The sequence below is a fragment of the Macaca fascicularis genome, chromosome 12, assembly GCF_037993035.2.
Source record: "Macaca fascicularis isolate 582-1 chromosome 12, T2T-MFA8v1.1".
Taxonomy (NCBI): Eukaryota; Metazoa; Chordata; class Mammalia; order Primates; family Cercopithecidae; genus Macaca; species Macaca fascicularis.
Window position 1 is genome coordinate 113078688 of NC_088386.1, and position 25395 is coordinate 113104082.

A 25395-nucleotide genomic window follows, 5' to 3' on the forward strand; every position below is an offset into this window, starting at 1 on the left:
ACTATGTCAATAGTTGTTATACTGTATTTTAAAGTTTGTATTGAATTTATATTAATATTGCTATTTTTTATTGTTTTATTTGATCCATGGTTGGTTGAATCTGCAGATGCATGACCCACAGGTATGGAAGGTCAACTACAGTGCTAGAAACCCATGGAGGAATAAGACTGAGCCATTGCCCTCAAAGTACTCATAATCTCTCTCTCCTTCTGCAACCAGTCACCCAGTTTATAGATACTGGTTTGGTTTTGTGACCAAAGTGTTACATGGAGACAGAGGAGGGAGTGGGATAAAATTATGAGAGTTGCTCAGAAGATAAGCGACTCAAGCGAAGTCTTGACAGGAAGTTGGTAAGACGATCAGTGAGCACTAGGTTCTTATTCAAAAAAGGGAGACATTTTAAGAGATGTTTGTGTATTCAGACTTAGGAGCAGAGATTCATTGATTGATTCAACACCAATAATCCTATGGGTTATATTTACACCTCTCTCTTGCTGCCTATATTCAATCCATCAGCCAATCAAACCTCTTTTACCCTTTGCATGTCTTTCAAATTAATCTACTTCTCTTCAGTCCCATTACCACCTCTTCTCATCAAGACTTTGCTGATAGCTTGCTCACCATTCACTTCATGCAGTATCCGTGCCTGTAACCCTCCAATCCATTTTCTTCTTTACAACTGTAGATCTAACTTTGACTTGTAAATCTGAATTTCATCTCCCCACTCTGCTTCCCAAGACTCTTAGGATAAAAAGCAGAATTTTAACCTGGCCCTACGTGGTCTTAGATCTTTTGGCCCTTCTCATTTTCCAGGCTCACCTAACCCTTGGTTTCATGTTATCTTTGCTTTCTTCTATGTTCCCTCCTGTGACACAGCCTTTGCACGTGCTGCCCAATCTGCTGAGGAAGCGCTTTCCCATGATTCCCCTTCCCCTTCTCCTTAACTCTTACTCTTCCTTCTGGACTCAGCAAAGGCATCTGAGCTTCTCTTACCAGATCTACAACTCCTGTTACTTGCACATATAATGAATCCCTCTCCTGCTACTGTACAGCATTTATGACATTATAATTTTACATTAATTTAATTGTTCAAATTAAAGTTCATCTTACCCTCTCATTTATTAAGTTATAAAAAGGCAAGGATTTTGTCTGTTTTTGCACACCAGGGGACTTTCCAGAGTTCAGCAAAATGCCTGGTAGAGAGAAGGCTCTCACATACTTGTTAAGTGAATGAATGTGTGAACCAATGACTGAATGAATGGACTGATGCATGTCTGACACAATCTGGGTTCTGGCATTATAAGGGTGAGCAAAGAGGACCCAGTTTCTACTTTTATGGAGCTTCTACTCTACTGCTGGTTCATGGAGATGGAAAAGTCAGGGTGTGGCTGTTTGTAATTTGGACAGGTTCTTCACAACTCTTCCCTGACCCCCTTTCATTCTTCTTGTGCTGGAGATTTCAGGATCTGGGGGAGTTGAAACTGCAATTGTGTGTTTTGTTTTTTTTTTTTTCCCCCAACATTTTCTACAATGCTCTGCTGCCAGGCCTCAGAAAGAACATATCTCTTTATGTGCAGAAAAATTCTGTAATGAGCATGTATTGCTTTCCAGTAACTCCACATCCATTTTCCCTTCTTGCTAGAGTTCCTCAGTTTTCACGTAGAATGTCACCTCTCCTACATGCTGTGTTCTCATGATGGGACTGTCTGTCAAAGGGTAGGCATGTGGCCCAGTTAGGCAAATGGGCCTCCCTCTTATTAATAGCATTTACTGATTTTTCCTAGTTGGGGTGCCATGGGAAAACTGTAAGTGGATCCAAGGGCTTTTTGTTTCTGAGTCGTTCTATGAGCCCTTGAATCACTTCTCTTCTTCAGTCAATGCGAGTATATTTCTGTTGCTTGCACCCAGTCCTCTTCAATCAGGACTCCACTGGAAGAGGACTACTGCCTGCAGTCCAAATTTAGTCACTGCCTATTTTAATATGTAAAGTTTTATTGAAGCAAAGCCATGCTTATTCATTTACATAATGTCTACTGTTGCTTTTGTGCTACAAAGACAAAGTTGAGTAGTTGCAACAGAGACCATATGGTCTGCAAAGCTGAAAAGATTTACAGAGAAAGTTTCCCAACCCCCTGCACTAGAGAGTGAACCCCCAATCCCTAAGACATTCCTTGTGAGTAATTAATTAACTTCTCTTCTATGCATCTGGAATGGCACTAGATATATACTACCCTTGGGAGAATTGAGAGCATCATTAAATCATTTTCTGTAGGATTAAATGTTTGCATGAAACATTGCTTAAGAAAGAATGCTTGCACCTGAGAAATCCTAAATGTTCCACCAATTGTTTTCTGTCCAAGTTTCTAGAAACCTCTGATTCTCTATGCTGACTCTTGGTTAAACTCATGTAGGGAATGTTGTTGGAAGTTGACTGAAGAACTGTTTGTAGGCCTCAGGTATTCTAAATCTCTCTGGGAATCGGAAAAGTTCTTTACTCTCTCTGTGCCTCAGCTTCATCTTCTACACAGGAGTGAGATTTAGCTAGGATTTCTGAATTCTCTTCCAACATTCTGTAATTCATCTAAACAAAGGTAAAGGCAATCAGATATATAAATAGCAGTAAAAGATCCAATTGTGAAATGAACCTAAAAAGAAAAGGGGCATCTAGCATTGTATATGTTGGAGAATAGCATGAACAAGTATGGAAAGCTGTGTGCAAAGGCAGGGTGTGTGTGTGTGTGTGTGTGTGTGTGTGTGTGTGTGTGTGTGTGTTTTAAAAAGCAGCAAACATCTGCATTAGTTTGAATACAGTCTTCTCTGGGTCCAAGAGGAGAAACCAGAGTGCCTGAAATGTCTCATTTAAGTCCTAAACTTAAATCCACGGTAAATAGCCTATTGTCAGAAAATTTAGGGATAGTCCCTAAGCAAAGTTTGTTTTACTTTTTACTCTCAGACTTGTTCCAAAAGCTCAGTTAAAATTTCACAAGCAATCTCCTCTCAGTAGACACGAGTTTGGGCCTGTCCACTCTCCTCAAATAGGCCATCCATCTGAATTGTTTGCAAGGCCCCAGGCTACAGGTAGTTTAAAGCGCCACTATCAGATTGCTTCTCAATCTTCTCCAGACTAAATAGTCCTGATTTTTGTCAGCAGCTTTTCATACTCTAGGCTCTTTTATTAACTATTTTTGCGCTAAGGTGAATTGTCAACCTATTCCATGGCGTGGTTTTGTTCCTTCTAAGAGCTTAGAGGCCAAACCTGGGACTTGCTGGCTCCAGGCCCTCTTTAAAAACATTTTGATCATCATGTGTTAAGAACTAATGACAATTGTCTGCCCAGAATGCTCAAGCACCAACTTGTATGAGTCAGGGGGATTGGTGAAATAAACCTCAAAATTCAGTCTATCCATCCTATAATTAAGCCTCTCTAATGTATGGACGAAACAGATTGGTGAGGACTACTTCTGGTCTCCACAAATTAAAAGCCTCCAAAGGAAAAATTCCTTTCCTTTAGAGGGTCATTTTTCATGTAGTACATTAAATATTTATTGACCATCTGTGCTATGTCAGGCATTGTGCTAGCTAGTAGGATATAGAAATGAGCATGAGAGATCGGGTCCCTGCCCTCCTAGTGCTTACGGGCTGGTAAGGGGGCATTGAAAAGGGAGCACGCTGCCCAAAAATAAGCAGGTAATTATAGTAAGGTAAGTGTATGCTACAGCAGGAAGAATATGGAGGCCCTAACTCAGAATTGAGGAGGAGGCTAAGAGGACAGCAGTGTTGGAAGAAGGGATATGATACTCCAGCTGGACAGAACAGAGAGTAAAAGAACCATGTGTAGCAACCTGAAATAATTTTTACTTGCCTGCCTCACAGAGCAGAGGGGTGGTGTTAAGAGAGAAATCCGTGAGTGTGGATTGAAGCAGGTGGAGCCCTTTAAACCAGTTAAGAAGATGAAAGCTTAACCAGGGGCGATTTTGCCCTCCAGGGGACATTTAGCAGTGTCTAGGGACATTTTTAGTTGTCATAAATTAGAGTTGCTACAGGCATCAAATGGGTGGAGGCCAGGGACCCTCCTTAACATCCTGCAATGCACGAGACAGCATCCCCAAAACACAGACTCCTTTGGCCCAGAATGCAAATAATTCCGAGGTGGAGAAACCCTGCTCTAGCACAGTGGGAATTACTAAAGGAGGAGAGCTGGCAAGATCAGATTTATTTATAACTCTCCCTCTGCACACAAAGAGGTGGGGCCGAGTGAATTAGAAGGAGCCCAAGCTAGGGGAAATAATTGATTGCAGCCACACAGGTAAGAGACGAGATACAAACCTCAAAAACCTCCTCAGCCAGTGGCCCCGCCACAGAAACACATCCTGGTTTAGGAAGTCAGAATAAAAAGGCCACCACCAGGGTGAGCGATGGAAAGCTGAAAAGAAAATGAAATACAATCACTGTTTTCATCTGCACCTTGTGTCTGGCTCACCGTTCTGTTACACTCAAGCTGAAGGCATATCAAGTAAAAGATTCAAGATTAAAGTGTTACTTAACTTTATCATAAGATGGTAGGGCCCAGATATTTTAAACACATACCCCCCCCCCAACCCCCTACACACACACAGAGGACATGATCCCATGTATTTGTGGAGCATGTTTTGCATTCTTTGTGACAGGTGGGGCCCTATAAATGAAGCAAGGGACAGCTGCTTAGCATGATAATGTGTTCCATATTGTCAGACCAATTTGGAAAAACTAGTAGTATCTATTATTAAGAATAGTAATATATATATGGCAAGTCTCTTTATATCGGACTTTAGTGCACAGGAAAACATGGTGATCCCCACCCACCTCCTCCATGATCACTTCCCAGTGCCCTGAATGAAGCATCCAACAATAGCTACTATTTCTTGAGCAGTCGCCATACACCAGGCCCTGTGCTAAGCACGTTAAATATGTTTTTCTCACACAATCTTCACAATGCTGTAAAGTATTTTTCTTCCAATTTTACATTTAAGAAAACTGAAATTTAGGGAGTTAGTGAGAGAGTCCCAACATTGCAAAGCTTGTAGAAGGCAGAGTCTAGATTTCAACCTAGGAATGAAAGCCTCTCCCAAGACTCTTGAACTTGACCCCAAGAGCCTGGCTTTTCTGGTCAACAGCAATGAGTGATTTCAAGAGGCCACCTGGAGCACGCCTTCTCTCTGAGCATCCTGCCCCTTGGAGGTAAGGCTAAGCACCCACTGAACTCTGGCTGTTCTCATGTTGTTCGAGGAATATTCCGGCCCAGCAGGGTCCAGCTGTCTGAGCCTTGGCCACCTCACATCTGCACACACTACCGCCTCACAGCACCACAACCACTGTCCTCTCTATGGCATTCTAGCAAAGTGAGCAGCTTGGCATCTCTCTCTGGAAATTACTGTAACAGAGATGACTGCAGATCTCCCAGTACCAAGTTGGTAGTGCCCATCAATCACATTTCCATGGTTTGTTTTGTAAAACATCCAAGTCTCAGATTTGACTGAGACAGTCTAGAGAAGAGTTGGGATGATGTCCAGAGGTGCAGACCCAGAACAAATCATGAAGTCTCTGTTTGTTCCCCTGTAATAATCACGGGATGTTTTCTAGTTACTCAACAGATAAGAACTCCTTATCACTCTTGGCATTTTCACATGCTTTCCTCTTTTTTATTTGGAAGTTTGTACTTTTCCTGCTGTTGGCCACCCGTCCTGAGAGCACAGCCAGATGTCCAGGGGCTTTCAAAGAAACGTGCAACAATCCCCTGGGACTCAGTATCTTCACAAGATATTTTCAAAGGACTCAAAATGACTGGCCTTCCAGAAAACACAAACACCACATGAAATAAGATATTTTCCACTCTGAACCCAAAATTCATTTTTCACAATCCCATGGCCTAAGCCCTAATGGGACCACATGGTACTCTTCTGTCCCCCAAGAACCAGCTGTAGCTGAGTTGACTCTCAGCTACTGAGAGGCAGGCAAACCTAACCCTCCATTTAGGCAACTTTCTTCCAGAGTTCTAGATGTGGGCTTCACTGTGTTGGACACACATATGTGTTTCCTATTACAATCATAGATCAAAGATGTTGCTTATTTTTCAACTACAGACCATGAGCAAGCTCAAACCCATCACTAGAAATATCCCAGCATCAAGACATGAAAGTGAATGGCAAAAAAATCCATGCTGCCTCTGAGATTGCCACTCTTGGAGCCTCAGGAGGCTGCGTTTGTTCCATCTCTGGTACACACTCTCCTGAAAAGTCTGTTGCCTGAATTTGCTTCTCTGAAGAACACTGCATTGGTTTCCCGTGGGCGCTGTAATAAATTACCATGAACTTGGTGGCTCAAAACAACAGAAATTAATTATCTCACAATTCTGGAAGCCAGGAGTCCACAGTCAGCTTCACTGAGCTAAAATCAAGGTGTCATCAGGGTGGCACTCCCTGCAGGGGCTCTATGGGAGGCTCCATTCCTTGCCAATTGCAGTGTTTGGTGGCTGCTGGCATTCCTTGGCTTGTGGCTGCATCACTCCAACACTAACGCCAGCATCCCTATATCTCTTTCTGCTACCATCACATCTTCTTCTCCTCTGTGTGTGTCAAATCTCTCTGCCTCATCTTATAAGTACACTAGTGATAGCATTTAGGACACACCGGACAATCCAAACTAATCTCTCCAGTTCAAGGTCCTTAATCACATTGGCAAAAGCTTCTTCTCCAAATAAGATGACATTTACAGGTTCCAGGAATAAGGATGTAATATTTCTGAGAACCATTTTTCAGCCTACTACAAAAGCCTCCCAGCTCATTCTATAGAGAGATGAGTGTGAATAGGCTCACCACACTCCTCCTGAAAGATCTCAAGTTAGGGTTGAAAACATTTATACACACAAATATATATTAATGACTCTATGTATTAATAAGAGATGTATATTCATTTGGCACGTGTCATACATATTCAGTACATATGTGCAGAATTTAAAATCATCTACTCTCTAGCATCTGAACTGTGCTATTACTATCATCTGCTGAAGTAGATCATCAGCCTCTGTATTCTTGATATTTTTGGCTGAATAATTCTTTGTTGGGGTTGAGTGAGGAGCTATTCTGTGCATTGTAGGATGTTTAGCATCATCCAGCAAGTAGAAACATAGGAAGCCCAGGCCAGGTGCAGTGGCTCACACCTGTAATCCCAGCACTTTGGGAGGCCGAGGTGGGTGAATCATTTGAAGTCAGGAGTTCAAGATCAGCCTGGCCAACATGGTGAAACCCCATCTCTACTAAAAATACAAAAATTAGCCAGGTATGGTGGCACACATCTGTAGTCTGAGCTACTCGAGGGGCTGAGGCAGGAGAATCGCTTGAACCCAGGAGGTGGAGGTTGCAGTGAGCCAAGATTGCATTACTGCACTCCAGCCTGGGCAACAGAGTGAGACTCTGTCTCAAAAAGAAAAAAAAATACATAGGAAACCCAGTTGTAATTGAATTTCGGTAAAACAATGAATACTTTTTTAGCATAAGTATGATCTCTATAATATTTGGTACCTTCTAATACTAAAAAAAGTATTATTTGTTTACCTAAATTTAAATAAAACTGAGTGTCCTGTATTTTGTGTGTCAATTTTATACCAGATACCAATATGCCAGTAGCACACACCTACCCTCACCGCTGATTGCAACAAACAAAAATGTCTTCAGACTTTGCCAAATGCTCCATGGGAGGCAAATTACCCCCAGATGAGAACCATGTATCTACCTGAAAAAATACATAGAAACCCTTGGAAAATAGAAAAGATTGAGAAAAATATGTAGAATTGTTTAAAATATGTGCACGTTGGCAGTTGTTGCTACTAACCCACTAAGCTATCAGGTCCAAGGGCCACAGGCCACATGGACACTAGTGTGGCTCCGGGGGGGCGTGACAGCGTCACTGTTGGTGGGGGACATGGTTTGGGGAAGGCAGCCTGCTTAGAATAATTCTGCCTATCCTTTTTCTTTCAAGCCTCGGAGCCTCAGGCTGAGCAGCAGGACCAGACATGATCTCCCACCCCCCACATTCACCTTCTAATTTATTTTAATTATTCTCTTTTTCCCCCCTTAGTCCTCAGGCTTCGTTTAGGTGCAAGTGGCTCACTCAGGCAGCTAAGTTTGAAGGCGCCAGCAGACAACTGTCTGGCAGAGCTATGCTGTGAGGTCCCTCCACTGAGACTTCTGATTTTGAACATGTCCCTACTGGTAGCAAAAGCTAAACAAAAGAGGGACTGAATGGGTGTGTGCCCCCTGCCTCTCTCTCCACCCCCAGGCCCCCATGTCTCTCCTCTCTCTTTCTCTCTCTCTCTCTCTCTCTCTCTCTCACACACACACACACACACACACACACACACACACACCCCTCCCCGTTTTCTTTCCTGCATCTTCAGTTTTTTGCCCAGAGGCAACGCTTGCCATTCAAAGTATCCATGGCTCACCCAGCCTTTGGTATAATGGTAACTCATTACTCTTTCTCCCCACCACCAGCTGCCTCTGCACTGTAGCAAATATAAACTTGATGTTCACACACACAGATAGCAATCGGGTGCACATATTGTATGTCTATGTAAACAAAGCCATGTGTATTTATAGACCCATATCAATGACAGATACGGGTTTTACGGACCAAAAAAAAAAAAAAAAAGATGCAAGGCTTTGAAGCCTCTGACCCAAAATAAAATAAAATACCAAATAATGCTCAGCAACAAATCCCTTAATAAGGAGGAGGAGGCTGATCTCTGTCCCACAGCTGGGGAGGAGTCAGACTCTCACAATATGGAAGCAGGATTTAGGTTCTGTTCCTGAATCATCTGGTGAAGGATGAGCATTTCATTGTTTGCTGTAAGCTCTTAGTTTCTTGGAGTCACTAACACCATCTTCAAAGGGTTTGCATTAACTAACCGCACATGGCCTCATACAGCAGTTCAAAAACAAAGTTGACATTTAGCAAAAGTTTTAAGAATGAATAAATTAATTTGGCTAAACATAACTTGATGCTCCTGAAAGTCAGAGACTAAGACAAAAATGCCTAGATAGAAAAAGTAATTTAAAAACCCCAGAGAACAGAAAGAAGGTGTAATAATACCAGAAGGAGGAATTGGAGGAATTGGTCCCGGGATAACGGCCCCCAATTATGGGCCTGCCTGGAAAAGCTCAGGCTTCAACTCAAACTCTTTATCCAGCAGGGAGATGGGGCAGACTTCATTTTTAGGATGGGTTGTTTTATGTACATAATCAGGCCAACTGCAGGGACAGCAGCAGGGAGTTATAAACAGGACAGCCACCAAGTGGAAGCTGCCACCTTTGATGCCAACCCAACTCATACATTCTAATTTCATCACCTCCCTCTGTCACCACTCTTATGCATGTCATTTTACAGAGAGGGCTATTTCATTGGTTTGAGGATATTTTACTATCTTAAATACCCATATTCTGGGGATAGCACCTTAAGTGTTTTCTTTCTTACTGAGACAAAATTTATATACAGTGAAATATGTAACCCATAATTATTCAATGCAATGAGTTTTGACAAATACGTATACCAATGAGACTACCACCCCAGCCAAGGTACAGAATATTCCCATCACCCCAGAAAAGTCCCTTGGGGCCAATGATGTGCTAGAACCAATTTCTACCAAGGCAATTCTGCTCATCTCTTCCCAAATTTGAATTCATTGATGTCATATTGGTGCTTAAAAACTGTCATGCTAGGAAATCAGCAAACACTACAATAAATCAAGGACATTTTTTTTTTCCCCAGCAAGCCAGTTGACCAGCACACACCTGCTTATACCTCTTTTTAGCCAGTCCCCCACCCCTACAGAGGGAAATCAGCATAGATTTAGTTTTACCTGTCCTTTAACTTCATAAAAATGGAATAGCATATTGCATTTTGCTTCTTTTCATCAACATGATGTCTGTGAGATCAATTCATTTATCAGTAGTTTGTTCCTTTTTTGTTGCTGAATAGTATTTCATTGTATTAATATACAGTACCATATTTTATCTAATTTCCTACTAAGAGATATTTGTACTTTTCCCCAGTTTGGGCCTATTAATATTTTTTAAAACTTCTACATACCTTTTTGTACTAATATTTTTATGATCATATGTTTTCTTTTCACTTGGATAAATACTTAAGAGTGATATTGATGGGTCATAGAATAAGTTTATGTTTAACTTTATAAGAAAGCACCAGAAAATTTTCCAAAAAGGTAGGACACAAGCAACATATGAACATTCCACTCTTTACAACATTTGGTGTTGTCACTGGGTCTTTTGAATTTTAACCTTGCAAATATTGATGATGTAGTACACATTGTAGGATTTTGATTTGCATTTCCCTGAAGACTACTTATATTGACCATCTTTTCAAGAGCTTTTTAGTTATTCCTATATCTTCTTTCCAGTTGTGTCATAGAATTTTGTGTGGAGCATTTGATAGAATTCACCAGCACAATAATCCAGCTCTTAGTTGCCTTTTTTGGAAAGGATTTTGATAATGAATTAAATTTTTGTATAGACCTGGGGCATTCAGATTTTTCTAATTCATTTTTTGTTTTGGTAAATTGTATTTTTCAGTGAATTCATTCATTTTTTTCTAGATTTTTTAATATATTGGCCTAATATTTTTCATAATATTCCCTTATTATCCTTTTAATGTCTATAGGATTTTTAGCGATCTCTTTTCTTGCATTCCTGATATTAGTAACTTGTTATTTCTCTCTCTCGATCAGTTTTGCTAAAGATAAATCAGTTTAATTGATCTTTTTAAAGAAATTTCATTTCCTCTATTTAACCGAGGTTGACTTTTTCCAGCTTCTTAAAGATACAAAGTTAAATCATTGATTTTAAACCTCTCTTCTTTTCTAATGTAGGCATTTAATGTTAAAAACTTTCTGCTAAGCATTGCATTAGCATTTAATAAATTTTTGTATATTATATTTTCAATATTGAGCAACTCAAAGTATTTTAATTATCCTGATTTTATTTCTCTTTTATTCCTGGATTATTCAGAAATATGTTGCTTAATTTCCATGATACTTGGGAATTTGTAGATGTAATATGATTTCTAATTTAATTATACTGCACCCAGGGAATATATACTATAAAATTTAAATCCTTTAAAATTAATTGATACTTACTGTCCAGTATTTGGTCTACCTTGGTTAATGTTTCATTTGCACCAGAAAATTGTTCTTTGGTGGCATGCTTATATGTTTCAATTAAGGTCATGTTGGTTGGCAGTATGGTTTATATCTCCTATATCCATGCTGATTTTATACACCGATCAATCAATTAATGAGAGAGAACTGTTAAAAATCTTGAATTTGAATAATGAATTTCTCTGTTTCTCCCTTTAATTCTGTCACTTTTGATTCTTGTATTTTAAAGCTCCGTTATTGGGTGCACATACATTTAGGATTGTTTTACCTTTCTGGAGAACTGACTCTTTTATCATTTTTAAATTGATAAATTGCCTCTTTATCTTTGGCAACTCTCCCATGTTAAAGTGTATGTTCTCTCATATTAATATAGCCATACTATTGCTATGTGTTTATTCTTTGCATGATAAATATTTCCTCTATCATTTTACTTTCAACCTATCTTTGTCTTTATATTTAAAGTGTATCTCTTTAGAGAATAGAGGGATGGTTACCAGAGCCTAGGAAGGGTAGTGAGTAGGGAGGGGAGAGTAGGGGCATGGTTAGGATACAAGAAAAAATACTTGGAAAGAATGAATAAGACCTAGTATTTGATAGTGCAACAGGTAGACTATAGTCAATAATAATTTAATTGTACAATTAAAAATAACTAAAAGACTCTAACTGGATTTTGTAAAGCAAAGGAAAAATGCTTGAGGGGATGGACCCCCAATTTTCCATACCGTGATCATTACATATTACACGCCTATACCAAAATATCTCATGTAGCCCGTAAATATATATGCCTACTACATACACACAAAAATTAAAACTTAAAATTAAAAGTTAAAAAAGTAATAAAGTGTATCTTTTGCTTTTCTAACCAGTCTGGCAAGCTTTCCTTTTAATTGAAGTAAATTATAATCTAATTAAACATTTTTCAATTATTTATCCTTATAAATTTAACATTTAATATAATTATTGATATACTGGGATTTAACGTTACCATCCTGGTATTTATTTACTATTTCTCCTGTCATCTTTTTGTTCCTCCATTCTTCCTTTCATTCCTTCCTTTGAGTTCATTAAATAATTTTTAATATTCCTTTTCTGTCCTCTGTTGGCTTTTTAGCTATCCTTCTTTGTATTTTTTAAATGGTTCCCATAAAGATTAAAATATGGCACTTTAACTTATCACAGAGTGACAGAGTTGACATTGTACCACCACCCATAAAATATTAAAGTCTTACAATTGCAAAATTACATGTATTTTGTTCCTATTATTTTTACCACCTTTGACATATATTTCACAAGAAAAACTTTTCATATTTCTTGTATTGCTGATGAATTCTTTTAACTTTCATTTAGCTCATATGTGTCCTTTCCTCTCAAGAATCACAGCCCCGTACCACATGTTGTCCAAATACGTAAAGACAGTTTCCTCATATATTTTGGCCAGTGTTATGGTTGTTTTCAGTAGGAAGGTGTATTAATTTGCTAGGCCTGCCATAACAAGGTACCACAAACTGAGTTGCTTAAACAACAGAAGTTTCTTGTTTCACAATTCTGGAGGCTGAAAGTCCAAACTGAAGGTGTCAGCAGGGTTGTTTGTTTTTAAGGGCTGTGAGGTAGACTCTGTTCCTTGCCTCTTTCTTGCCTTCCAGTAGCTCAGGCACTCCTTGGCTTGTAGATGAAAATCTCTCCATGCCTTCACATTGTCTCCTCTCTTTGCATGTCTCTACATACACATTTCCCCTTTTTGTAAGAAAACAAAACCACATTAGATTAGGACCTGCCCTAAATCACCTTATCTTAACTTGATCATCTGTAAAGACTCCATTTCCAATAAGGTCACAGTCACAGGGCCTGGGGGTGAGGACTTCAGCGTCTTTTTAAGGCACACAATTCAACCCATAACAGAGGGTAGTTCTAGTGGAATTTACTCCATTATAGCTAGAAGCAGATGACATTCGGGTTTGTTTCATCAGTGTCACTTTTTTGTAAATCTGCTCATCACATTCATTGGGGGAGTTGGGTGGACCGAGGAAAGACGGAGGATGGAGAGGGGTGCTAGAAATGTTAGGACTAATGAAAGCACTTTTTAGTGAAGAAAATTGAGATTCTCCAGAATAAAATGTTTCCACTCTCCTAATTTTCTCTTTGGCCTGTGCTATGGTTCATACCTATTGCAGTTGTCTTAAGAGGGAAATAGGAGCTTTTATGTTCACTCATTCATTAAAAAACAAAACAAAACAAAACATATATTGAGCACTTGCCTGTGCCAGATGTGTGCCTAGTAGCTAAAGATACATCAGTGCAGGAGATGAATATGGTCCCTACCTACATGGAGTCTTCCTTCTATTGGAAACTTGGAGTCCATCCAGTTGCTTAATTTTTCTTTGAATTGTGGCTTTAAAAAACTAATCAGTATAGAGATTTTAATCCATCTTTGGCAAAAAAAAATACAGTGCAGGAAAAAATTGAAAAGGAGTAATTTTTTGATTCCTTCTTTTGTTTAGCACATATTCATGAACACACACTGCATCTAGAGATTAAACTTTCCCCCTGTAGCTCTCTGAATGTGTGGAATAATGTAAAGGAAAGTCTTCCATTACGGAGTATGGCAGACTCTATTGTTTATCTTGATAATATGCATTATTTCCTTTCTAACCCCCAAATGCCTAGATAAGTGAGTGATTTCTGGTATCCAGCTCCACTGCAAGGTCATGTGCTTTAAGAGGAGCCTCTTGATTGGTCTAAGTTGGTCTTCATGGTTTCATGTAATAGAAATGTGATCAAACTCTGGCCTATAAGTCAGGAAGGAAGAATGTTAGAGACTGCTGGAAAACAAGGTTTTCTTGCTTCTTTTTTGTTTGTTTGTTTGTTTGTTTTATTTTGTTTTGTTTTTTTGAGATGAAGTCTCACTCTGTAGCCCAGGCTAGAGTGCAATGGCATGATCTCGGCTCATGGCAACCTCTGCCTCCTGGGTTCAAGTGATTCTCCTGCCTCAGCCTCCCGAGTAGCTGGGATTACAGGCTCCCACCATGTTGTCCAGCTAATTTTTGTATTTTTAATAGAGACAGGGTTTCGCCATGTTGGCCAGGCTGGTCTTGAACTCCTGACCTCAGGTGATCCGCTCACCTTGGCCTCCCAAAGTGCTAGGATGGCAGGCGTGAGCCACTGTGCCTGGCAAGTTTTCTTGCTTTTGAAAAAGATATGTAGAAAGAGAAAGCCTTTTCTTTTTCTGGAACTTGTGACATCTGCATGTGATGTCTGGAACTTCAGCAACCATCTTGTGACCGTGAGAGGGATGAGCCTAAGGATAATGCTGATAGATTGAGAATAGTAAAGCAGAAAGAGGGAAAAAAAAAACTTGGATCCTTGATGATACCTCTGAGTCACTGAAGGAACCCATTTTGAAACCATGTTAACTTTGAGCTTCCTGTTCAATAAGAAGGGAACTTGATAAATTGTTCTTCTTATTTAAACAATTTAGAAGTAGGGTTATACTTTATATATAATTGTGCCAAAGAACAAAAAAACAAGAAGCCCTAAGAACGTTATTTTTTGACTCAATTCCCTCCCTCCCAATAGAGGAGGAACTTTCTGCTATCAGAATATCTTCATCCTCTGCTTGTTAAATCCTGTGCTATATATTTTGGGAGGGGAAAACCAGACACGCACATCTTTAAAAGATCTAAGGCCTGTAATAAATGTCTAAATTTCTCTTCAGCATATTTTTGTGTTTGCAGATTCAGAGACAAAAGACTTTAATCACGGCTGCTAAATCCCCCTTTTAAAATTAAATTTAAAGTAACATTTGAGGCTGTGTATATTGGCTGCAGATTCCTCCCCATATTCTTCCTGGGAGTTACCCACCAATGACATGAGAGTCCCTCTCTATAATAAAGTAGCTTTAAAAAAAATAGCTGCTTATTAAGGCAGAGATTCTAATATTAGCCTACTATTTCACTGAATAAAGGAATTGGGTGTCTTTTGTACAAACTTGAGGGTCTGGATGTATTTCTGAACTTTTCTTCAATGCTTTACAGAATCTTAAAATAGCATTCCCCCTCCTTTCCCTCCAACTCCATGCAACCACAACAGAATGTGAGGTACTGGTTTGGGGCTTTGGAACCGGTATATGTTATGTTCAGTTTTATTTTCCATGCTTAAATGAAGCTAGTTCCTTCCTCTTTCATTTGGGATGTAAGAGGGGAAATGAATATTATTTTTAAATGTGACTCGGTGTTCTGCCCGTCTGTCTGTGGCCATCGGGAAAGTGGGATGTTGGGGGTAAAAAAATATGGAAAAGGAGTGTCCAGGGAAAGTATTTCAGAGATCATGGATTTGTCTATTTTGTCTATAGCCTTCTGGGAGTTACAAAAGAAAGGAAGAGGCTTTTTCTGTCTGTAACATTATACAGCCTTGGTCTACACCAAACACCAGGGGCAGGGGGAAATGGATGGGTGGAGTGGGTTGACAACTTGTAGGAAAAGTTCTGATTTTGTGGTAGTCTGAGAATGCCACTGAATGTTTATATATTTAATTTTGAGAGTGGAATTTCACTAACTCTCCTGGGAATTGAAAATAGGGCTTTATTTAATCTTCTCCCTTTGCAGTGGAAAAGAAAAGAAAAGGAAAGAGCTGAAGGAACTATAAAGAAGCGAAGGAAGAAGGAAATGTAGAGAATATTTCATTCACCCTTTCATGCTGTGGAGAAGAAAATTGAGACCCAGAGCCAGGAAGTGAGTCCTCCAGGGTCACACAGTGGCTGACAGCAGAAAAGGCATTGTGGTGAGTGGTGAGAGCAGGAGCCTGACTCCGGGTTCCAGCCTGTCACTGCCTGGCTGTGTGACTGTGGGTTAGTCTCATAACCTTGCCGAGTCCTACATTCCTCAGCTCTACAGTGGAGATAGCCACAGTCCCTTTTTCATGGGCTTGCTATGAAGATTAGATGGGTTAATACCTTTAATGAGCTGAGCACCTGGAAAATAATACATGCTCAATAGATTCAGCTTGAAGGAAGCCTCAACTCAGAAGGAAGCCGTGGAAAGCATGATACCGACCCTGCCCTACTCTTCCTCCCCTCTCTTCTCATCCTTCCACGTGCCCCATTCATAGGTGGCTGAGACAGCAGAGACTCCTCTAAGGAGGAAGAATGAACTTGAGCTTTCAGCCTGGGAACCTCAGACACGACAGAAATAGTAACGAATCACTTTGTCTATTAAGCACCTGGGGAGCACCCTGACATATTCCCCATCTTGTATTTTGCTAGATTTGAGTTTCCCCGGGGGAAATTCTGTTCTCCGTTTCTTTTTCTCTCATCTTAGTTCCTTTCTTTACAAGAAGAATCTAACTTGCCAGACACGGCTTAAGTGACATGTGACTGGAGAAGGCCCATGCTCAGGGGGATAGATTTTAAGATGCAGCTGCCTGTTAATGGACTTGATGAAAAGACTGGGTACGATATCATTCATTTTTTGTAGAGGAGACAAAGATCAGATTGTGGGGAGGTGATGAGAGATTCCTCCACAAGCAGAGCTGGAGACTCCTGTGTATCAGGTATCTTGTGCCTGGCAGTCTCCACAAATCCACCAGTATTTGCTTCTCTCTCTCCATCGCAGCCTCTAAAAGGTTAGATAATAACAAAGGCAAGAGTCTTGTCACAGAAGGGGATCAAGGCAAGAAAGCACAGCTGTTACCTGACTCTCCTATTAAGCCAGACCTCAAGTTTAGCTTGAGGCAAAAGCAAAGGGAGGTGGAGGAATTATCAGGGAGCAAGGCCTGGTGGAAATGAAATACTGTGAAGAGCTGATGTTGGGCAGCCACTGCGCCACACGCCAATTCATTGGCTCTCCACGCTTCCCTGTGAGCCATCATCCTCTCGTTCATTTTGCAGATGGGCAAGAGGCCATGGTGTGTCCAGCATGCTCTGGCAGCTTACCCTGTTGGTCTCTGAAGCTCCCCACCCTCTCTGCCTTCGGAGGAAATCCAGACATTATGCACAAATTTGCACGGCTCAGGGGTCTGCCTGCCTCCGGGGCCTTGCCTCTCACAGCCCACTTTTCTCTGCAAGCTTCAATGGAATGGAAGAGGAGCTATCCTTGGGTTGCTGGGCAGAGAAGAAGAAACAGGCTTAGGCAGATGAAGTGCTCAAGATAGTCCAGGAAGGGCCACAGGGCTTGAGAGGGAGACAGGCCTGGAACCAAAGACAAACAACCCCTTCATCATTGTGCTGGGCTAGTACTGACTCAGCTGCTTCTGTGTGCGATGGAGGAAATTGCGGCTTTGGGTAGCTGGGAAGTTCTTCCAGATCCCATGTTGAAGGAAAAGCTCAGTCCCCAGCCTCAAGCCACCAGGGAAGTCTGTGCTGCAGCAGTCCAGGAGCTGGTGTGAAGGGGTTGAGGCCCTGCTATGCCTTGCATTCGGGGATTCTCAGCCGGAAAGAAACATTTCCTGTTATCTGTGGGTTTTAGTTCTTCCCGCTTTGGAAGTAAAGGAGAAAAAAAATATTACCAATGATCTGTGGGTTTGGAAGTATACATGATCTTGTGGGGCCAGAGTAAGTGGAATAAAATTAAGTTGTAGTGATGCTAATGGTTCCACCTTGTTTGAGCAAAATCACCAGAAAGGAGAGGAGAGATCAGGTGAGCCCAGAGGATGGAAGCCAAGATGGGTGATTAGAGAACTAATTTGTTTAACAAATAGTTATGGTGTCTCTCTGGGCAGGTTACTATGGCAAGACACATAGAACTTTCTTTTCCTTTGTATTCTTTTCTTCTCCTTATTTTTCTTGTCCTTTCTTTTCCTTTACTGATTTTCCTACTAATAAAAGTAGAACATTATATAACTGATGTCAGGCCTCTGAGCCCAAGCAAAGCCATCATATCCCCCGTGAGCTGCATGTACACATCCAGATGGCCTGAAGTAACTGAAGAGTCACAAAAGAAGTGAAAATGGCCTGTTCCTGCCTTAACTGATGACATTCCACCACAAAAGAAGTGCAAATGGCCGGTCCTTGCCTTCACTGATGACGTTACCTTGTGAAATTCCTTCTCCTGGCTCATCCTGGCTCAAAAGCTCCCCCACTGAGCACCTTGTGACCCCCGCCCCTGCCCGCCAGAGAGCAACCCCCTTTGACTGTAATTTTCCACTACCCACCCAAATCTTATCAAACAGCCCCACCCCTATCTCCTATCGCTGACTCTCTTTTCGGACTCAGCCCGCCTGCACTCAGGTGATTAAAAAGCTTTATTGCTCACACAATAAAGTGGTCCCTTCACCTGGATGCACATGAAACCTGAGACAAGAAGTCAAATTATATGCAGGTATATAAAGAAAAAATGATACCCCCACCCCCACCATTCTATCCTTCTGAGGAAACTGAAGTTAACAGAAGGACAGGTACCTTTCAATATCTTTCTGTTATCTAAAATGTTAAGACTAATCCCTATTTTTTTAGGAGTCGACTCATCTTAGAGGCAAGAACATGCATGTAAAGAAATAATTACAGCATAAAGGCTTTATACTTATAAGGGTTCTATAAGTGACTGAGATGGTAGGGCCTCTGTGGAGTGAGGCTGTGAAAATGCTGGAGATCTGGGGAGAACTGAGAAAGACTGAATAAGATATAAAAGTTTTGAGAAGAGGTGCAAGTCAGGTTACCGAGATGCTGTTATTTAAATTCCTTCTTTCTCACAGAAGCTCGGAACAGAAAGGTCCTTAGAGACCAGTGGTCCAGACCTTCAGAGATGCGTTCACCCTAATGGCTCTCCAGCCTCCCTGGGGTTGCCTCCAGGGCCAGAGACTTTGCTCAGAACTCGCTCCTGACCAGCCACTGCTCCCCCTGCTCCTTATCAACAGGCACACCGGACTCTTTCAAATACTCTTTATATTTTATGCTTATATGTTATAAAATTTTTATGCATTTGTTCTCTTCCTCTTCTGTATAGTTTAAGCAACCTGAGGGCAGGGGGTGTGTTTTGCTTATTTTTGCTGACTGAGTGATGGAATGAATCACTTAATTATTCAAGAAAAGAAAAACCAACATATCCTAGGCCCTCTTATTTGAATACATGGAGTCGGCCATGGGAAAGGATTAAAACCTGAACTTCTTCCTGGACTTCACAGTTTCCTCTGGATATGCTGATTCCTACATTTTTCCTGAGATCCTTCCAGTTGAGGAAGAGATTCTCCATGCTCCCCTTTGGTTATATCTAAGGATCTATGCAGTGTAAGCCAAAAATAAAATTCTAAGCACTGCAACTGACTGAATGGACCCCCTGTTGGCTCAGGGGATAGGAAACAAACCTGAAAAACTAGTTCAGGCCATGATAGGAAGAGGGGCTTGGACGTGCCTAGTTATACTCTTCTCCCTCAGGCACAACTAACCAGCGTTAACATTAAAATAGAACTCATAAGACTGACAAAACAGACTCTGTTACAATAACATGCCAAATTCCAACCTAACTGTGGTATAGCATCACGTGACAGATAGCAGAACATGAAGTATGTATATTACCCCAAAATATATTTATTTGGCATATTTTGAAGAGGCCCTGCAAAGCTGTCTTTTGTGGAGGAAATTTGCATTCTGAAGAGAATCCCCTTCCTTTACTAGGTTATTTCTGGAGAGTCTGACAACGTTTAAGTACTGATAAGAGACATTTACCATCTATTCTCTCTGAAGCCTGCTACCTGGAGGCTTCATGTGTGTAATAAGAACCTTGGTGGGCTGGGCGTGGTGGCTCACACTTGTAATCCCAGCACTTTGGGAGGCCGAGGCGGGTGGATCACGAGGTCAGGAGTTCAATACCAACTTGGCCAAGATGGTGAAACCCCGTCTCTACTAAAAACACAAAAAAATTAGTTGGGCGTTGTGGTGGGTGCCTGCAATCCCAGTTATTCAGGAGGCTGAGGCAGAGAATTGCTTGAACCCAAGAGGCAGAGGTTGCAGTGAGTCGAGATCACGCCACTGCACTCCAGCCTGGGCGACAGAGTGAGACTCCGTCTCAAAAACAAACAAACAAACAACAACAACAAAAACTTTGGTGGCCAGGTGCAGTGACTCACTCTTGTAATCCTAGCACTTTGGGAGGTGGATCACTTGAGGTCAGGGGTTCGAGACCAGCTTGGCCAACATGGTGAAACCCTATCTCTGCTAAAAATACAAAAATTAGCCACGCATGGTGGCACATGCCTGTAATTCCACCTATTTGGGAGGGCTGAGACAGGAGAATCACTTGAATCCGGGAGGCAGAGGTTGCAATGAACTGAGATCACACCACTGCACTCCAGCCTGAGCAACAGAGCGAGACTCTGTCTCAAAAAAAAAAAAGAAAAAAGAAAAAAAAGAACCTTGGCTTGCACAATCTTTATCTTATCTTAACGAATGCATTTCTTTTTTTTAATTTTAATTTTCCATTTAAGTTCTGGGGTACATGTGTAGATGTGCAGGTTTGTCATATAGGTAAACATGTGCCATGGTGGTTTGCTGCACCTATCAACCCACCACCTAGGCATTAAGCCCAGCATGCATTAGCTATTTTTCCTAATACTCTCCCCTCTCCCAACTCCACCCGACAGGCCCCAGTGTGTGTTGTTCCCCTCCCTGTGTTCATGTGTTCTCATTGTTCAGCTTCCACTTATAAGTGAGAACATTCAGTGTTTGGTTTTCTTTTCCTGCATTAGTTTGCCAAGGATAGTGGCTTCGTTCTTTTTATGGCTGCATAGTATTCCATGGTGTGTAAGTACTACATTGTCTTTATCCAATCTATCATTGATGGGCATTTGGATTGATTCCATGTCTTTGCAATTGCCAATAGTGCTGCAATGAACATATATGTGCATGTATCTTTATAGTAGACGCATTTATATTCCTTTGGAAATATACCCAATAATGGGATTGCTGGGTCAGATGGTATTTCTGGTTTTAGATCTTTGAAGAATTGCCACATTATCTTCCACAGTTGTTGAACTAATTTACATTCCCACCAACAGTGTAAAAGCATTCTTACTTCTCTGGAACCTTGCCAGTTTCTTGCCATTTTAATAATCACCATTCTGACTGGCATGAGATGGTATCTCATTTCTTTATTCTAACTTCAAACTCTTCAGGCAAAGTTTAACTCTTTCAACCAATTGCCAATTAGAAAATCTTTGAATTCTCTATGACCTGGGAGGCCTGCCAACTCCCCATCGTTGACATATCTCACCTTTCTGAGCCAAACAAATGTATAGTTTCCACATATTGATTTCTGTTTTTACCTGTAGCTTCTGTCTCCCTAAAATGTATAAAACCAAGCTGTAACCCAACCACCTTGGGCATATGTTCTCACGACCTCCTGAGACTGTGTCATGGGCCATGGTCCTTAATCTTGGCAAAATAAACTTCTAAATTGATTGAGACCTGTCTCAGATACTTTTTGGTTTACAGTAGAAATGTGTATATCATTACATACATTCCACTCAGGTGAAATACAATTGGTATAAAAGTAAAGATTTAGCTAAATTTCTATAACAAGGCCACTTTCTGCTGAAACAATAGAAGGAAAAACTCAACTTCAGTCCTTCTTGTGGGTTCTTACCCCTCACTCCTGTGTTGGTGTGATAGGGTGGGGGAGGCGGAGGAGGCATCTGATCCATACTAACGAACGAAACAAAACATAAGGCTTTATTGATGTCCACAGCAAAATTATCTTTAATGCTTTAAAGCCGGATCACACTAGGCCTAAGTTCACAGTTTGTACAAAACGGTTGAAGTGTGAGGATGTCATACACAATCAGTTGTTTTTTTCAGATACATCAGGGATTTAAAAATACACATCATTTACATTTTCATCTTGAGAAATTTTCTTCATGGCACACTCTAGAAAACTGAGAAATGAATGGAAAAGGAAAACTTAAAATTAGGAAAAAATGTATACTAGTACTGGTGGTTGTTATGAAGTCTGAATTATCTCCAGGTAACAAATACGGTTACAAAACAAGCAAATGTTACTTTTTATGTAGAAAATAAACTTTATACAGCTACTAATTTAGTATAAAGGAATTGTCACTGAAAATCCCAGATTATATGAATCAGAATTGAAAGGGAAACAGAGGGTAGCAAGTAAAGATATTCTAAATTATATATTGCATTGGAAAAGTGGTTTTTGACTTTGATAATCACAGAAAAATAATTAAAGTAACATCTTTGGAAAACATAAAGGTTACCACCAACAAACCAAAAACAAATGTTTTGCCTTTCAAATCATTAGTGCAGAGAAAATAAAACACAACTTAATCCATATATCGAAAGAGAAACTAAAAATGCAGTATAAGAAATGACAAACAGAAAACCTAAAAAATGGGATATATGTATAGAATTATATATTTATACTAATCGTTATATATAAAATTCCAGCCAACCTTAATTGCATGGCTACTATGGGTCAAGCTACTGCTAGATGCTTTGCTCCCATTACTTTTTTTACTTACTCTTTATGGCAACCATAGTAATAGTATATTATTGTTTCAAATATACAAATGAATCAACAGTGAATAAAGCAGTTTCCTGAGGTCACATAGATGTAAAAGGAAGGTTCAGGATCTAAACCCTGACCTCTCTGACTCACAAACTTATTCTTGGTTATTGCACTGTCCCACCTGCACACACAGAGTGAGAGGCAAGATACCAAATCTATCCATTGTGTACTCCCCAATTTAAAGTCAAAGACCTAAATTGTATCATAGTACAAAATATAACATGTTGCTTATAAAATAAATGCCTTAAAGATGGCATGAGAAATACATACACACCGTCTGTGTGTGTGTGTGTGTATGTGTCTGTGTGTGTGTGTGTGTCTGTGTATTGGGTAAATATAAAAGAACAGAACCAAGAGTGTCAATATACATTTCAAACAAGATGTAGGATTAAATGACATTAACACGATTGGAAAAATTTCATATTGATCAATGACATAATCCACGAAGAAATTACCTTTATACACTGAAAATTTCACGACAAACTATAAAAGTCAAATTTGGGAGTTCAAGACCAGCCTGACCAACATGGAGAAACCCCGTCTCTACTGAAAATACAAAATTAGCCGGGTGTGGTGGTGCGTGCCTGTAATCCCGCTACTCAGGAGGCTGAGGCAGGAGAATTGCTTGAACCTGGGAGGCAGAGGTTGCAGTGAGCCAAGATCGTGCCATTGCACTCCAGCCTAGGCAACAAGAGCGAAACTCTGTCTCAAAAAAAAAAAAGATCAAAATCGCTAAAATGACTAGAAATACAATAGGAGAAAAAATATAAGAAAAAGTGAACACAAAGGTATTATGAGACACTCTAACATAAATATCAGTTTTTGATAGATTATATAGATCATGAGTTCTCATCACTTAGCTCTCATTTGTGAGAACATGCAGTATTTGGCTTTCTGTTCCTGTATTATTTTGCTAAGGATAATAGCCTCCAGCTTCATCCATGTTCCCGCAAAAGACATGTTCTTGAGGAAGGAGGGTGGGAGGAGGGAGAGGAGCAGAAAAAATAATGAATGGGTACCAGGTTTAGTACCTGGGTGACAAAGTAATCTGTACAACAAGCCCCCATGACGCGAGTTTGCCTATATAACAAACTTGTACCTGTATCCCTGAACCTAAAAGTTAAAATAAAATGTAAGTGAAAAAACAATAATATAGATCAAAAATAAAGTCAGGGAAACTGTAAACAACAATATTAGTTATATTAACACATATGCATAAATATATAAAATGTATATGCACATATATTTATGTATCTAATATAATTCCCCTTCCTTCGTGGAAGGAGGCTGGGGCTATCTGAAAAACAGGCTCCATAGCTTCTTTCCACTTGCCCATAGAATGCTCTCAAATACTATTAATATACTGCATTAGAAAGAACATCTTAATAAATTTATAAAAGCTAATATTTAGACAACATTTTTGCACTAACATATAGGTGACCTATCAATTAAAAATGACATCAAAATTAAAAATGTATAAAACAACAACTAGCAATTAAAAAACTCATGCAAAACATGAATGTAAGAGGAAATCAAAATTGCAATGAACATTTATTAGAAAATATTGCATTCCTACACTACTACAAAACATGAAATTACTAAATGTATGCAATGTAGCCAAGCCTCACCTAGAAGCAAATTCATAATCTTAAATGTTTTCCTTATTGATAAAAGAGAATAAAAATAATGGAACCAAGCATTCACCTTAATTATTTGGAAAAAGAAACAGAAAAAAAAACAGGAGGAAATACATAATAGCAAATATAGAAATCCAAGAACAAGGAAACCAAAATACGAGTCCAATAAAGTCAATGATTAAACCTAGGATTTAATCTTTCGATTAAAACAAATCTAACACATACAATTTGAAAAAAATCTTTTAAAATGTTGGTGCCCAACTATCCTAATTATTATTCTCGTCCTCTCAACTCATGTAAGTTCTCAGCGTCTCTCCTTCAGTAGTTCAAGGAACTCTGGTCTTCCCACTTTGATCCAATTCACCAGAGCATTTCAAGCTGGCCCCATGGTTTGACTACCAGAAGGCCTCCCAGGGGAATAGGCCACCAAGGAAATGAGCTTCAGTAAAAGCTTTTACTGAAAAGCTTTTACCATGAGCTCCATCTTCATGGTAGGGCTGGTCTCAGACAAGAGATATGCACCATCAGGTCTTTCCCCAAGACCAACGTCTGGGTGAATGCAGCCCAGTAACAGGGGAGAGGGCTTTCCCTGGGTACAGAAGAGTATACTCTGTATGTTGCTGTCCTGATTTGCTCTATACAAAATGGGTGCTCAATTTTTGAAGATCGAGTCTTAGCAGAAAGTTGCTTATTTTTGCCTACATCATACTGTCTCAACAGATTTGGCTTCTTCTATCCTTGTGTCATCACTGAAGCACAGAAGCATGGGTGTGAAGCAGGAAACTTAAAGACAACAGTAGAAACCAGAAAGCAGAAAAAAGGAACAAGAAAGAAGGCTCCCTGCAAACCCCAACCCTTTGAATATGTCCAAATTCATCACATTGTACAGTAGCAGGTACAGTTTTTTTTTGTTTACCAACCCTACCTTAATAAAGCTGTTTAGAGAGAAAAAAAAAAAAAAAGACTATGGAATATATCCAAAATACTGGGATATTTCAGAAATGAAAGCTGATTAAACATAATGATTGGTCTATTAAAACAAAAA

At 40.0% G+C, this 25395-nt stretch overlaps 2 long non-coding RNA genes across 6 annotated transcripts in view; one reads left to right on the forward strand and one right to left on the reverse strand.

Annotated features, from left to right (window-relative positions):
• The window catches only part of LOC102135060 (uncharacterized), a 578423-nt gene that overhangs the window by 459431 nt on the left and 93597 nt on the right, over positions 1-25395 (forward strand). For 2 of the 3 annotated variants that reach the window (XR_012421461.1, XR_012421463.1), the window contains exon 3: positions 25071-25245. This is a non-coding gene — a long non-coding RNA (uncharacterized lncRNA). Of the gene's footprint in view, positions 1-15807; positions 15983-25070; positions 25246-25395 lie in introns of all 3 variants that reach the window. The other variant, XR_012421464.1, reaches the window with a different exon arrangement.
• The window catches only part of LOC102132659 (uncharacterized), a 54920-nt gene continuing 33598 nt past the window's right edge, over positions 4074-25395 (reverse strand). For 2 of the 3 annotated variants that reach the window (XR_006691147.3, XR_012421457.1), the window contains exon 7: positions 21866-22063. This is a non-coding gene — a long non-coding RNA (uncharacterized lncRNA). Of the gene's footprint in view, positions 4424-21865; positions 22064-25395 lie in introns of those variants that run through there. The other variant, XR_012421458.1, reaches the window with a different exon arrangement.